This window comes from Zonotrichia leucophrys, chromosome 4 (assembly GCF_028769735.1).
Source record: "Zonotrichia leucophrys gambelii isolate GWCS_2022_RI chromosome 4, RI_Zleu_2.0, whole genome shotgun sequence".
In the NCBI taxonomy this organism is placed as follows: domain Eukaryota; kingdom Metazoa; phylum Chordata; class Aves; order Passeriformes; family Passerellidae; genus Zonotrichia; species Zonotrichia leucophrys.
Genome location: NC_088173.1, coordinates 23,033,481 through 23,050,257, shown reverse-complemented (window position 1 = coordinate 23,050,257; position 16,777 = coordinate 23,033,481). Strand labels below are relative to the sequence as shown.

The window sequence follows — 16,777 nt, the reverse complement described above, 5'->3', positions numbered from 1 at the left end:
ACATTACAGTGTAGATAATAGCTTATTTCATATGGCCTCTAGCAATGATCAAAGTGTCTGTACAATTTAGTAAATTCTAAGTGAAAAATCTACAAAACTCAACTGTTCAATCGGTGTCTTGAACTTACCTTCTCTCTCTCATTCCATTTATCTTATTCCCTCTAATCACTGATACAGTATCTAATTTTATACCTACCACCATAAATATTTACTGCCATAAATTGTCACAACATAATAAATTGTAAAGTAGCTGCCACAAACTTTATGACTCTCTAGGCAATGTTAGGAAAGATCAATAAATGAGTGATCACGAGACTCATCAAAGGCACTGAAAATACATAAAACTGGACTGAAGATGAAAATGGCTATAATAATATTGAGTAACAAAGACTCTCTTTGCTAATTCTGAGGATTTTATATTGATGGTGGCTTGGGAAGTCCTTGAGATTTTCCATATTAAATTAAATCCTGTGCAATCCCAACCAGAAACACTCCTTGGACTTGTCTCTTTTCCTACACTATGCCCAGCTAGCTGGCAGTAAAGCAGATTTATAGAATAAAAACAAATTGCTATTATTTCTTCCTGACTCTTGTTTTCTTCTGATTATCTTCTGAAAGCTTTGTAATAGAGCCAAAGGTAATTTATAGCCAAATTTAAATGAAGTGAATAACAAGCAACTGCAAAGTATTGGATTTCTTTACAGGGTAGCACACCAAAGAGCAGACAAAACAAGCTGGCCTAGGGAGGCAGCAATAGTAAATTATGCTCCATTAAACACATGAAGGCTTTAATTCTGTTCAATAAGCAGTTGTTAAATTTCTGCTTCCTTGAAATTAAAATGGTCATAAAAAAGGAAAAGTGAGGTAACTTGAAAGGACTGTAGCAGGAAGGCATCTGTTGTCCCACAGACATTCAGTGCATTCATACTCTATTAGTTAAAGGGCTGAGAAAAGTGATGGAAGTGCCAGCACTACAAACTATAGAGCTCTTCAAGCTGGCCTTCAGTGGGATGGTCAAAGGAGGTTAATGATTCTTCCTTTGGGCATACTTCTCCAAAACTCCTGGCATCAGAACAGCAAAAAAACCCAAAACCATTTCCACCAAATTTTATGCCATGAATGAATGAAGAAATGAACCAACACATCCCTACAGTAGTCTACAAAAAAATTAACATTCTCCACTTTTAATGCATATGTATGGCAAACAAAGGAATTTGCAATATCACTGCTACAGTGCTTCAGCCATTCTCATTCAAGGTATAGATGAAGTTTCAAGGACATTTGCTCCTGCACTCACCCTTTGCAGCATTACCATTTGCTATTCCACAGTCAGATTTGTTACATTAATATATATTTTCACTAGCATCACATTCCTAACCAATGAGGCTCAAAAACGATTCACTTATACTTCATGTGCAACCAGATTGATAAATAAGACTGAAGGAAAAAAACCCATATATGCAGAAAAAAAACAGCAAAGCAACAACACAGCGACACAAATGCAAAGAATGGGTTTTTTTTTCCTCTGAAGGGCCACAGTAGCACAGTCACTTGTAAGCTAGCAGTGACACAAATTTTGCAGAGCAGAGCGAGGCAAACACCACAGGAACACCAAATTGGCACCTAAGAGTATGGCAAGGTTTGTGTACTTCAAGTATTTCCATTTCCTTAGGATAAGACTGGCATGTAAAATTGACAGACTTCTGTCATAGCACAAGGTTCACAGAAAAAGGTGAGTGAGGAGAGGTCCAACCACTGAGCAGCTGCAAGTAGCATGCTCAAAAAAACAAGGAATGCAATTCTTTACATAAATGCATGGATGACCTGTAAACATCTTTACCACAGAGTCCTGTGGGTGTTGAAAATGCACACAGAATGAAGTAGACAGAAGGCTGGACATGTTAACATAATAGAAGTTCACTATGCACAGAAACTGCTTCTGATTCATGAGCTACAGCCTGGGAAAGAATTCATGCATAGTTTATGTTTATTTTCTTTGATATTTACTGATCTGTTTACCTTTAGCCACTTCTCAGACAGGGCATACAGAAATCTCTGAACATGCCTGTGCTCTTGTTAAAAAAAAAAAAAATCAACAAGTTATGCATGTATTTGTAGATTTTTCTTTTGATTTCTTCCAATATTTCATATTTCCATAATCAAAAAAATTATCCTGTGTAACAGACTAATGAAATGGATAAGAATGGCATTGATTTTTACGCTGTTAATTATTTTAGATCAAATTGTATTTAAAGAGTATCTTCTCCTTATTCAGTAAAATTTGGCACAATAACATGGGAAGATTCAGAAAAATAAAAATTACTGGGTTAATAAACAATGCCTTCTAAACTGCATTCTATTAAACAAAGTGTTTTAACCATGTTGCAGTTCCTCCACAAACATCAGTCTAGTTGCGAATTGCAAAAATATCTTGTTTGCCCAACCTGTGCATTATTTTTTTAAAAAAACAACGATAGAATCATAGATAAGTTTGAGTTAGAAGGGACCTCCAAAATCCCCCAGTTCCAGCCCCTCTGCCATGGGCAGAGCAGACCAGGTGGCTCAGAGCCTCATCCAGCCTGGCCTTGAACACTGACAGGGATGGGGCAGCCACAGCTACTCTGAGGAACATCAACACTCGCAGCCAAGAATTTCCTCCTTATATCTAATCTAAACCTACTCTCAGTTTAAAGCCATTGCCCCCTGCCCTATCACCACACACCCTTGTGAAAAGTCCTTCTCCAGCTTTCCTGTAGGCTCCCTTCAGGCACTGAAAGGCTGCAAAAAGGTCACCCTGGAGCCTCCTCTTCTCCAGGATGGACAGCCCCATCTCTCCATGTCTCCACAGAGGAGAGGTGCTCCAGTCCTCTGATCATCTTGGTGATCCTTTGGACTCACTCTGACAGATCCATTTCCTTCCTGTGTTGAGGACTCCAGAGCTGGATGCCCTGCTCCAGGTGGGAAATGAACAATAAATGCAATAAAGTAACTTAAATATTTAAACCACAAGAAATTACTATGCTGCTATCAACAACAAAGAATTTGTGATACTCTGCAGCTTAGCCTACCAAACATGTATAACCAGATACTCTTCAACACTCCAAAAGAGTATTTTGAAAGAAATGTCTTTCAATATAACATGAACATTGCATGCTTTAATAGCTGAGGAGAGCTCATCTCTCATACTTTGATGAATACTCCTAATAGTAAGAAACCATGGTAAAATGTGAGAGTTGGAACCACTTCTTCCAGACTTCTCCCCTTCAGGAAAAAATAAGGTACCATGCATTTAAGGCTGCCTCACATGCCAAAGAAGGCATTCAATTATTGCTAAACTCTATATAGAATACAATATTTAGAAGGTTAAGGAACTAGGTTTTTTTCTTGGGTGAGAAAGGAGATCAGGAGACAGTAAAGAAAGAACTGTTTGGCCCTATTTTTTCCCAGGCAGGACAGACATTGTGCCTTTTCCTTTCCAGCTTGATGAAGATAACTAAGTACATGTTTTTGCTGCCTATGGTGAAAAAAACACATTACTTAACTGCAAAACCACATTCAGTGTTGACAAGATATTGAGATACAATTTACAAATAAAATGCAATACACATGACTGGCTTTCTTCACTGACATTTAGCTGCCATATATGAAAAGGGCCTGAAAACAAACTAGAGAACTTGCAGGCTAAGAAACGTCTGTTTAAAGAACCACTTTATTTATAGCCTATTAATTTTAGGCAGATGTCCCCAAATCAATATTTATAGTATTTTTAACCAAGAGTTGTTTAAAATAAATTATTTTATTCAAAACCTATTAAAAATAAATTCCACAAGTTTGCAACCTCTGCAGTTTTATTACTGCAGCAGCAAGCACTGATAGCAGTGTGAGGAATGCAGGTGTTGAAGAAGAGTGCAGATGGAAATACAACCCTTCAGAGAGTTTGCCTCAAATCTATTTCAAGCTTTGAAGATAAGAGTATTTCATTTCTCCTCCAAATGGGGGAAGGGGGACAACAAACAATCTTAACTCCTCTCTTTCAACAAGTGTTTGACTAATAGGGGCAGTGGTCTCTTGTGCAAACAATATTTGAGCCTGGGTTCAAAGTATTCTCAGGAATACAGGAGCTCCTTTTATAAAGGACAGACCAGGTCTGCTCTGTAGCTAAGCACACAGGGCCCTGTATCAGCTTCTCAAAAAGGCAATCTAACCCATGCAGAAAAACCATGGATAAAGCTGTAAAGGGCAGAAAAAAAGCCCTTGTAAGTCTACTGAAGTGCACCATAGATTCACATCACTTTGAAACAAAACAAAGACCCCCAAAACTTTTCTGCCATCCAACTACACTTAACTGTGCCAACATGCATGGGGAGTTGTGCTTTCTCAGTTTTAATTTTCTCCTTAAAAGGAGATTTTGCCTCAAAGGACATTATCTCCACATTCCCCAAGAAGTCACTAGAAGAAACCAGAGCAAAATGTTATTTTGGATGTTAATCTATTATTTCACTTTCTAATTTAAACAGTTTTAAAAAGCACCAAGCTCAGATTTGGTTTACATGCATCAGATGCTATTTAACATAAACATCTTCCTTACATCGAGTGAGGATTGCCATGTCATTTTCAGATGTATCAAATGGTCACACTGACCACAAAGAGCCTAAACTTAGCCTAAATTACTGAAGTCCTCCTTTCCAAGGTAGCAATGACCACATTACCACACTCTCTTTGAGCAGCAAGCTTGTCCATCTCAGATACTTCTAATTAGAGGACAAAACTAAGCTGCTGTCTAAATTTAACAAGGAAGGCCAGAGCTGGGGATCATAATTCTGGTCTCAAGGGCATTCCAGTCATGTCCACTGCCTTTAGCCAGAACCCACAACTCTCACATCCTCCAGCTAAGTCAGTGACACAATTGTAGAAAGCTCTGTCTCCTCTGTCTGCAAGGCACCATTCTGCAGAAAAAATGTTCTCATCAGCTCTAAGATAAGCCATAGGAAGCCAAGTCACTAGATTTCTTATCTGCAATTTTACTTGTCATCCCCAATTATCTGTAAATTCCTGAGAGAATCCCTGCAGAAGGAATTCTCAAGAAGTGTGATTTGTTCTACCCACCACATAGACACGTATAATTCAGAAAACATTGAATGGCAAGAATTGTGCTTCCATCCCCATACCCTTTATCCTCAGATACAACAAAATACGGGTGGAACATAAAAAAAAAAAAAAAGAAAAAAAGAAAAAAAAAAAGAAATTGACCCCCCCAAAAAAGCAAATAGTGGCAATCCCTGCATCTTACTTCAGATGATTTGCAAGCTACCTGAAAGGCAGAATTTCTCAGAAATATTTGTTAGTGGGTATATGCTTAAACACTGAGCTTATACCCTATCAGCACAATTTGTGATATACAACTGTTAAGAACAGTGGCCTAATTGCCACTGTATCACTCACCACATAGCAGACAACATATTACATAAATAGAAAAAGAAATATATCACAGAGCTTTCCAAAACAAGAAATAAAGAGCATGTCTGCAAAACATTTAGGTCTGAAGAAAAAACAAATATGCTTCAAAAAGACTGACTGCATGAGTCAGGCAGGGCACTTGAAACATGGTTGGTACAGACAAATCAAAGAACAGAAACACAGTCTCAACAGAAAATTTAGAGTATCCATTTTGAACTATGTACCATCACAAAGTTCTCAATTCACTGCCTTTTAAACTGCTTGTTTCCACACTGTCTTCTTGATCTGCTTATAGCCCAGAATAATTTTGTTATCAGTCACATTGTTTATCAATGTTTTATCATCTACATTTTAAGAAATGCATCTCAAAATATGCAATTTTGCAAGAGAAAGGTGTATTATTCATTTGTATTAAAAGAAAAAGTTGCCACGAATTAGAATCATAAATATGTTAAGAGAGGAAAAAATTTCCTTATACCTTTTTTTAAAAAGTCCTATCTTTATTTTTCAAAATATTTTTTAAAATTCTACATATTCTAAAATAGAAGGAGCCATTCACAATAATCCAGGTTTTGCCCAAACTGCACACAACCATAACACACTTCTAAATGGAAAAGGTAAGAAGCAAAGTAAATTTCCTGAACTGAATTGCATTATAATTAAACACAGTGAGAAGTTGTGAGAAAAAAATTGGAAAGACAGATTGATTTATAGTTATTAAAGCCTGAGGGGAGGACAAAGGTTGTTTTTTGAAGTTCTAGGGAGGCAGGTATCATTTTTACATTGACTTCAATAACTCCTGCTTTGCAATTAGAAGTCATATTTCTCACAAGTCAGTCTTAGCGTATCTGAGCGTTTTACTGATAAAAGGTAGGATAACCTGAAATCGTTCAAATTAAATTTGAATGGTCCACTGAACCCTTAATGATGTCTAATCCCTTCCTTTTTGAGATTGTGGATGTATTTCCAAAAGGCTGTTGAAAGGACTATTTTCAAACAAGCCTGAGAAGCTTCTTAAGCCTCAAAGCGATTCAGAACAGGGCAGTGAGCAGATCCAATGTACAACCAGGAAAAACTGCAGTGAATAAACCCACCTGAAGCTGGTATAAAACACAATAAAATATGTCATGAATATTAAACAGTATGTGTTACACACATGTTTCAAACAATTATTTCACAAAATTTCCCCCTGCCAACATCTTTATAATTATAATTATTATTATCAGAATCTGAACATCTGGTATAAGTTTTAAAAATTATTTTGGACTGCAAACCTTTGGGATACTTTTGATGACTACTGTGTCAAATAGTCACCAAACTCTCCTAGTTGAAGTCAGAATTATCCTGGCATTCGTTATTAACCAGCTTGTTTAGAAAACTTCACACTTCAAAAATAGAAAACCATTTATTTGTAGATGGATTTGAATCCAAGTTTTTGCTTGAATATGAAGCATAAGCAATAAACTAAACATAACTTTAAAGGCCAAAATCTTCTCCACCAGTTAACAGCTCATGAGACTAAAAAGCACACAACTAAATTAATCAAACATATGAGTTTTGCTACTTAATAATGTTACATGATACCATCCAAGAAACTCCTGTTTTATGTTCTTGGAGAGGCATTTAATGGCAGCATCGCTCAAAAGAGGAAAGTACTGTAATTCCCTCTGCATATTCGGGTGCTGAAATAATAAACACAAGAGAATATATTCCAAATTACCAGGAACTCAACTATTCCTGAAAAGGAAAAAAAAAAAAGAAAGAAGAAATAATCCGAATATCGATATATTGATGGTTGCTATTGCAGTTGCAATGAAGTTTCCTAGAAAGGATCTTCATTAGGATACTGACACAAATCCCTTTACTGAAATCATCAGCTTACTTAGCAGACAGTAAGAGAATCATCCTATACTTCAGGTAATTAAATTTTAATTCTTACCTACCTACCTGAGCTTTTTAGGCTCAGTATATTACTTAATTCACTCTTTTTAAAAGGATCATGCTTTTAATAGCTGGATATAATGTTCTACAAGCAATAATGCATGTATTTATAATTTTTTTCTTTTTACTATGGGAAAAATTGCTAATCCTAGTCAGATTTTAAACATGCAGTAATTTATCCTATGACTTTTGGAAATGTGTTTGTGTAAATCAGCTCACTTACTGCTGAACTTTCACAAGATCAATATATTATTGACATTTCAAACATTGCTGAAATCATTTTACAGGCTGGAAAATGGGACTGTCACTAGCCACTCTCTCTAGGGGAGCACACTGTCATAATTTTAGCATAATTACATTTAATAAGCAGTTCAAATACACCCTACATTTGGTTTTCAATGCCATGTGGAGAAAAGTTAGATGCACATCAGTACATTCTCCTTGCTGCCAGTTTCCCTAGAAAAGACAATGTCCAGCTTGCTCAGATCATGCCTGGTCCCAGCAATATCAGCAGGTGACTACTGAAATTGCAGCAACCACTGCAACAGGTACATCTCACAGTACTTTTGTAATTTGATGATTTACCATGAAGCTGGGATGAATACCAAAAGCAACAGCACAGCATATGTATGTTCTAACTAACTGTGGTTTTAACATTGAGAGTGACATGAGCTTAAAGCAAAAAAATAATAGCAATTCTTTCATAGTTCCCTAGGGACCAAGGCCTCAACAGACATGATTTTACTACTAGGAAAGCTGTTTATTCTTCAGATATTGAGCTTGTTGCTGCTGATTTTCCTTTTGTTTTAAATATTATTTTTAATATTTGGTAATTCTACAGCATCTTTCACTAGACTCTAAAAGGGATGCTTAAAGAGATGCTCAGCTCCCAGTGCTGCTTACACTGTGTGTGGAAATATCATTCTGAACTGTGTTTAATAAATGTAACATAGCTCAGATTTTCCTCACTCTAGGAAGAAAATTCTTTAAACATCCACCTTGGAACAGATTCTGCAATGCTGCTGCTCAGACAACTCAGAGTGATTGTGTATGGGTTTGCATTCATAAAAACCATCTCCCACTCTGCATTTAATTTAAATGTTACACCAATGTAGAAAGCTGGGCAATTTCAACTGTTAGTGGGAATCTCAAGGGAATAACATAAATCACTAATCTCGCAGATGACATACCCCCATCCTGCTATTAGATCCTCAAATAGTTATCAGCAGCTTCACCAGAAGCAACAGTTGATAAAAAGGGAAAGCTGACATAAAGCCATGGAAGAACAAATTTGCAATTTATTTTGCAATTTTGCAATGAGAATGAATTCTCTCTGCTAAGTCACATTACAATCTTCATTTCAAATAACTCTTGAAAAAAAAGGCATTCAAAATTTTCACCATCAGCTTACTATTTTTTTTTAATTATTTTAAAAGAATTTTATTGGAGCAGGACTTCCTAAACTGCCAAAGAATAAGAGGCAACCCTGAGAAAATGCATAATTTTCCCCTTTTAAATATATGTTTGTGTAAGCTTTTCTTAAGGGAGTTGTTTGCAACTCCCTTAGTTCTCCTCCTCCTACTGCAGCTCCACAGGAACTTTCAACACCAAACCCTGCAATGCTGATCCAAGGGGTTAAACCAAAGCTTACACTGGAGACCTGAAGTGAGAATTGTCTGTTGTACCTCTGGCTGCCTCAGGAGCAATTCTGAGCAGCACACACGGGAGGAGAAAACAGCGTTATAGGAACAAACATGCGCGTGGGGATGCTCAAAGCTTTCACAGAGCTGCTGCTGTGAAGTTTGCAAAAATACGTGCAGTTATTTGGCAGTCTTGTGAGCGAAGTGGAACCTGCATCTTCAACCTGCATCACTTGACAACCTCAGCTCTCCCCAGGTGCACTCAGCAAACAAGCAGGACAATTTGTCACTTTTCAAGCTTCTGTACACTGACAGCATGAACTGTATTTGTTTAAGAGGACTCAAGTTCTCTAGACCTTTTTAAATAGCTGTGGATTATTCTGCAGACTTAGAAGGTGAAGTGCCAAGTATTAATACATCATTATATTTTGAGATAAAGACAACTGAACTTGTCCCTCTGCGAGATCAGATGGCAGAACAAGAGCTGCCCTCCTATTTCTTTTCAGACAAAATGGAAACAAGGAGAAAAAGCAGGAGAAGAAAGCATGTGTGGTTGCAAATTTCTCCAGTAAATAGATTTTCCACTTCACTCATAAAACTACCACATAATTTCAAGTATTTTTTCAATCTGCATTTTATTCCTCATAATAATATCTCATTTTTTTTTCTTTCTTCCTGTCTGACTAGCTACCATTTCTTCTCACACTCACCTAAATAAATTTCCTTTTTCCCCAGAACTGAAGCAATTTCAATTGTTTTAAGGTTTATTACGTTTGCCTTAGGTATTGCTTAGCTAAAATACACAATACACATATTCAGCTCATAGTTCGCTATAAATAACTCTACAAATTTCCTTTGAGCTTTATCCAAGTCATAACAGCATCTAGCCCCAAAACTAATCTCACTGGAGTCCCATACTTTAGACAAGGGAAGTTAAAACTGCCCAGCATCTCTGCAAGTTGAAAAAGTCTGTCTTTTCTACCACTTGGCTTCACAGTCCTCTCTGGCACCACTGTTTGCACTAGTTCTTCCTTGGATTAAATTTCTATGCTCCAGTGCTATCAAAGTGATCTTTTCATCTTCTATATTTATTTCTTGGTTCTTGGCTGTCAGGTACTTATTTTTCTTTATCTGTCTATGAAAAAATATTCAGAGAAATTCTTCACCTTTGATTCTACTGTAAGTATTGCTTTTGTGGTCTTCATAGTTTGCAGCACACATTTTCCACCTCTTTTTCTGATAACAATACCAGGAAACCATAATGCAATCTTACCCTTGTGCTTCAGCCTTACCTTTCTCAGATCTAAGTCAGCACTTCTGAATTTGAATTGCCTCCTAATTTGATATTGTATGTAGTAAACTAAGCGGCAAACATCTACTCTATTTCATTATGTGCCTATTCACCTCCTTCATACTTTCCACCTCCCTCTGGCCTGCTAAAGGAATTTCAGAGATCAAAAAATCAAAAATAAACCAAAAAAAAATCTTGTGCCTTTAAAGATAGAGTCTGATTGAGTTGTCTAAAAGATCATGCAACTTAAAAAGAACAAGCTGAGGCATCAAATTCCTTACTTCTATAAAAATAAGCTACTTTTTAACCACTAAAACCTACAATGGTAGCATACTCAACACAGAGACACAGAACATTCAGTCACAGAGATGATGAGGAGCTGTCTGACTAAAAATAATTTTTCAACTGCTCTATACTATAATGAGAGTCAAAGATCCATCCTAAAAGTCATAATGGGTAAGCCTCAAAAAAGCTTAAATTTAAGGTAAGTCTCTGAGAATTTATGTGGACACTTCACATTTAAAACTCAAAAATCCACAACACACACAAGAAAAAAACATATTTTTTTCTCTTTTGCCCTATTTGTATTCTCTCTTCCAATCCACTATCTAAAACTAATTTAAACTTTTAAGGAGTATGAATTGTGGGGATGTTTGACTTATCCTTCCATTATAGACCCGCTGCAAAGTAAAGCAAAAATGCACACAGCATGACTTTAGGGCTGAGCAATACTTCAATGCTCACAGTTTTAAAATTCTGTGTTTAAAACAACTGGATATAACACTTAGTGCTATACTCTAGTTGACAAGGTGGTGACCAGTCAAGGCTGGGACTTACCCTTAGAGGTATTTTTCCAACCTATATGATGCTGTTATTGCTTCTTACACATAAGAAGCCTACACAGAATTTCTTGTTATACAAATTGTATTGCCATATACCAACAATATGACGCTCTTAACAGTAATTACTGCTTTGAAAGAAAAGTCGTCCTGTGGGAAAAAAAAACTTTCCTTAAGGAAGATTTTATGTATAAATATACCTCCAAATATATATATATATTTATGTGTGTGTGTACGTACACACATACATATGTATGTAATATCTCCCAAATCCTTCTTTTGCATATAAATGCTTCAGCAAAAAGTTCTGCCCTAGTTTTGCCCCAGTAAACTAGATGATTAATTTACATTAGATGAATATTGGAGCCTTTCAAGACTGAAAACATACATGAATGTAACTCTGAGGTAACATTTTCCAAGCCATAATCCAAGACTGGGACATGGACGATACAAGGTTTAATACCTCAGAAATTTGCTCAAGTGTCATCATTGTTACTTCAACTGCAGTCAAGTACAACTTCATTATCAACTGTCCTACTGTTGTTACTTTTGTAATCTCTAAACTGTGGACCTAATCCATAGAAAGAAAAATAATTATTAACAAAGTAAACAAATGCTGAATCACACAACCCCCTCACAGTGTAGTCATATTCACAGGGTTTCCAAAAGAAAAAAAAATTTGTTAAAATAATGTGGCCACTAGAAAAGAGCAGCTAACCTCACAAGAAATATCACTGCTACTTCAGGTGTATTTCCCAGTATCCCATATTCCTGGAGATATTCCAAAAAAAATACAGATTAATTCAAATGTTTTCAAAAAACAGCTGTGCCTCAAACAGCAGCCATGAAAGGAAGGAAGCCTAAATTTGCAAAGTCACACAATGCAAACTACACACGCACATTTCCCCCACACACCAAGTATATCTAGGAAAGATACAGATCCATCAGAATAGCAGGTGGTCTGCATTAGGGAAACTTTAACAGACATGTTGCAGTGCCAAAAAGCCAAATTTTCTTACTACTGAGAATAACTGGTTTGTACTTGACATTCTGAGGAAATAATAAACTGTATTCTGCTTTAGAAATCTGTGTTATACAGAAAACCTCTGTATGTCCTACAACTAAATAACATTGTTTAAAAATATCAAATATAATATTAATGAGGTAACTGATGTACATGTCAAATCAGTCATAGTTCTTAATTGGTATTTCATTTCTGAAAAAGGTCTAAACAGAAGAGAGAAAGCAGGCTTAATTGTACTTGTAATATGAAGACATTGAAATATTAAACAATGTCTAAAATGTGTTTTTAGCACAGCAGTCTATTTAATCTTCAAAATGAGCCCTGAAAATGGGCTGCTTTGCAGTATAGAAACATATCTGCTTTTTGCAGATTAAATGTTTTGATGTAACCTCAGGTTAAGTTGAATAACACTGAATTATTTCAATCAATTGCAATTTTATCCTAGTCATCCTAGTTTATCCAGTATTTTGCCTTTCCCAAGAAAGTGTATTTATCATCTTCTGCATCTGTGCTTCCTTATCTCCCATTTCTTTCATTTTGCCATTCCTCCACAGTAAAGGAACTAAAATGTCTTTTCTCATGCTCCCTGATTAGTTCTTACATTCCTTTCCATATCAGTTTCTCACATATTCCCTGTCTATATCCTTCCATACAGGAAGCCATAGGGACCAAACTCAACCACCACAGCCCCACTTGCTAACACATTTTTATCTAGACAAATTTCTGTGAATTCAGCCTAAATCATTTTAAGCACTTTGGCATTCAGAACCAAACCTCTGGTAAGCAACCTCATAAATTCTCCAAGTGATTATGCTAGTGTACACCAACACTGCCCAGTATATTACTCGAGAAAAGTAATTTATGGGTTGAAGGGGTGGAGACAAAGATACCCTCCAAATCCTGCACTATTGGCCGTTGGAAAAGAGTAACGAGCAAGGATGGATGAAAATACAGTGTTATGAAGAAACAGAACACATTTTTTGCAGCTTAACACTGAACCTGTGACCAGGCTAATGAGGAGCACCATGGACACACCTCACTGAAGAGAGTGAGGGAATCCTCTGTTTGCAGGAGGAGAGCACAGAGCTGGAGCTCAGCTGAAATGTTTATCTACAGAACTCCAGATTTATGCAGAGATTAAATCCATTACTTCAGAGCACTCAACCACTGCATCTCCATGGGGGGCCTAGTACTAAGACATGTGTGGTGGGTCTCTGCTGTGGAAACAGCTGATTACTGGGGTCAAAGAAGTCACCTCCAACACACTGAACAAGGGAGCTGAGCACCACTACCTATCTAAGGCTACCCAATACATGCACAGATTAAGTGCCAACTTTATCCTTTCAGCTTTGTTTAACAAAAAAAGACCCCTTAGGATTTTTAAGGGGAAAATGTTTTCAAGAAACATATTCTTTGTTTCTGTTTCCTGAGGCGTACACAAGCAGGGACTCCCTGGTCAGAGCAATGTTCTGAGGCCCAAAGAAGTATAATGAAGATCACTGCTTCACTGGGGCCAAGGAGAAGAGTCCCAGTGACTTCAGCAGGCACCAAGGTATATTTTCTATGTACACAACCATTGTATATAGCTGAAGGAGGTTTATTTGTTTATTTATTTATTTGATTTTTAAACTACCAGTCTGGAATTACTTGTAGCTCCAAAAAGTACAAACAAAAACCCCACAACTAACAAAAAAACTGTGTCTTCCACAGGTGTAAGGTAGGAAAGGAAATGCTTCACATCCAGTGAAGCTGAGTTTGTCAGGCCAACACATTCATGTGCTACTACATTTTCCAGTAAAAGAATTAACTCAAATTTCACATGAACATGTGAACTAATATATGAAATGCAGGCTAAAATCAAGAGAAGTATATGTTTCAATAGTAAGAAGTTTGTCATCAATACAATACTCAAGTACAGAGATCCCAGATCTATTTATCATTATTAAGAGAGATAGTACAGGCACTGCTACAGTAAGTGGCACTGAAATGATCACATTTATTAATTTCAGGAGAAAGCAAAATCAATACAAAAAATAGTAAAGAAAAACAAAGCACTGCCACCATGTCCTTGCAACAAGCCTGAAACTCTGTCACCAGGTTTAACTCTAATATGACCAAAAAAAAAAAGAAGCTTTAAAGCAGGATACTCATGCCACATTTTATTCTGCAAAGGTGACAAGGATGCTGTTTGTTCACTGCAAGTTACTGAGACAGCAAGGCTAAGCCAGGTGTCCCAGACACTGCTTCTGGCCTTTGTCATGGGAAGTCTTCAGAAAGGGCTGCTGAGGAGCTAGAGCATCTACAAAAGCACCAGCTCAAAAAAGATGAATACCCATTATTACACCTGTAGTACTTTGCAGATTTTATGTCACAGACACTAATTAAGGGACTGATACTTCTCAGGGCATCTAATAGAGCCTGAAAATTAACAAGTCCACTGGGATGATTATCTGACAATGAAGCAGGTATTCTGAGATCATTAGGATGATTTTCATGCAGTTAAAGCATCGTCACAGAACCCACAGGTAATGCAGCTGCAGTCACTACACAGAGTGGAAGAACTGATCACTGCAGCTATTGGCAAGAAAATCAGCTTTACATATAATACCTGGCAGACCTGTAACAATTTTTTTGCTTCCTGTAGCTCATGAGACTACTTGTGTCAGGTCAGACACAGCCACAGAGCTACAGGATTCATTCAGGTAAATGCTGGAAATGCTGCTTTGTGACTGCAGCAATCTCACCCAAGCACAGTAGAGGACAAAGAAAAAAACCAAAACCCTACCCTTTTATTTCCTGGGAAAGAGCCATCTCTGTGTTTTCCACATCATATCAGTATGGGATCTAAATCCTAAGTAATGGAGTACATAATGCAACAATGGCACTTCAGTGAAAGCTGAGATTAATACTGACATATAAAAATTTAAAACCGGTTCAAAATATTCTTAACAAACCTTTCACTATTCTGCTGGATTTTGTGGGTTTGGTGTCCTTTTTTCCCTTAAAAAAAAAAGCCTCAGTAAGCCTTCTCATATATTAGCTTTTAGGGAAAATGTTTATGGGATTCAATGTTTGCTGTCCAGTGCGAAGTTTTGAATAGCACAATGTTAAGATGATAAATGTGTGACTAATTCATGGACTATTTAAATAGCATGCACAATATTACACGGACACTGCTCAGATTTCTAGAGCTAAAGATTTGCCCATGTTCCTTCAGTAAATTCCTGCTTTTACAGGGAGAGAGATTAGTATTTTGTAACCAATCTGGAATGGAGTGGTTTACAATATTTAATTTCAAAAGGCTTGCTAGTTTTGCATTTACATACATATAGAACCAAAGATTCAACCATATGCATAAATATAGGCATCCCAAAATTTGTAGCACCTTGTACATAACCTTTCACTTTGCCACAATTATTTGTAAAAACTAAGTTTGATTCTAGACAAATTCAAAGGTTTTCCTTCAAAATCATCATCTAAACACCGAGTTTTGCTGTTACAGCATTCCACATAAAAATATTTCATACACATATGCTCAAATGCATATTTCATATGCTTTTAAAATATATGTATATAAACATGTATATAAACACATATCCTCAAGGGAAAAAAAAAAAAATCCAGTCCTTCTGTTATTACATTTTTTCCAAAAACCCAAGATGTATTCATAGTAACAAACTAAAAATAGATAATAGCTTATTTTGTCTTGTTTTTCAGGCCAATTGAAAAACACACACTTTGGAGCATTTGACTTTATTTTTGGTTGGGTGTTGGCTTAAAAACTAATCTGTATCTCTCAAGGCCCACCAGAATCAGGCAACTGCAACAGCGTCTCTGGATGGGCCAACAATCAAAACAAGAACCTGTGCATAAAACAAAGTAGCAAGATCTGCCACTGTTGCCAGTTTCATGGACTTTCAGAGTCTGCAGCTGCTATTATTGGTTTTTCATTCATCCACCCTATTCCGCACTGCAAGACCGTTCCATCAGCGCAGTTTCTTAATTTCCCATTATTTTTAGCACAAATAAAGAATAGTTTTCAGAATGTATCTATTCTAAAAAAATACATACTTCACTGATAGCAAAAAGTAGAAACACAAAATATCAGATTTTAAACTCATGGGCCACAGAATATACATATTATAAATGCGTCCCGTGCATTCACTTTGAACGGTTGCTTTAATTAGTAACATGCTTAACATATCTCCACAAGGCACTTTTTTTTCCCTTTCAAGCCAAAAAAGCTATGGGCTGGAAGCAGAACTCCGTCAGCCACTGGTCACATGATCTTGAGGACTGTTCAACAAACTTTACCCCAAAAAATAATATGTAAAGTAAACTATCGCTTTATTAAGGGGTAAACAGGAAAGATTGATGAACCAATTTGCCAGATACCTTAGAAACATACAACTCATGGGAAAATTTTTGCTGCTGACTGATCTTGTATCCCATGTGTAGCCCAGAATGTTTTACAAGTTACATATAATTTATTGCTCTCTTGCATAAATCCTGTGTAGGGTTTCTAAGCAAGATCAGTCCTGAATGTAAAAACCAGCATTATTCAGGCAGTCTCTTTATATTGGTC

The 16,777-nt window shown here is 36.6% G+C and overlaps 1 protein-coding gene across 1 annotated transcript in view; it reads right to left on the bottom strand.

The window, feature by feature from the left end:
* The window catches only part of PDGFC (platelet derived growth factor C), a 122,136-nt gene that overhangs the window by 78,847 nt on the left and 26,512 nt on the right, over window positions 1-16,777 (bottom strand). The window lies entirely within an intron of this gene.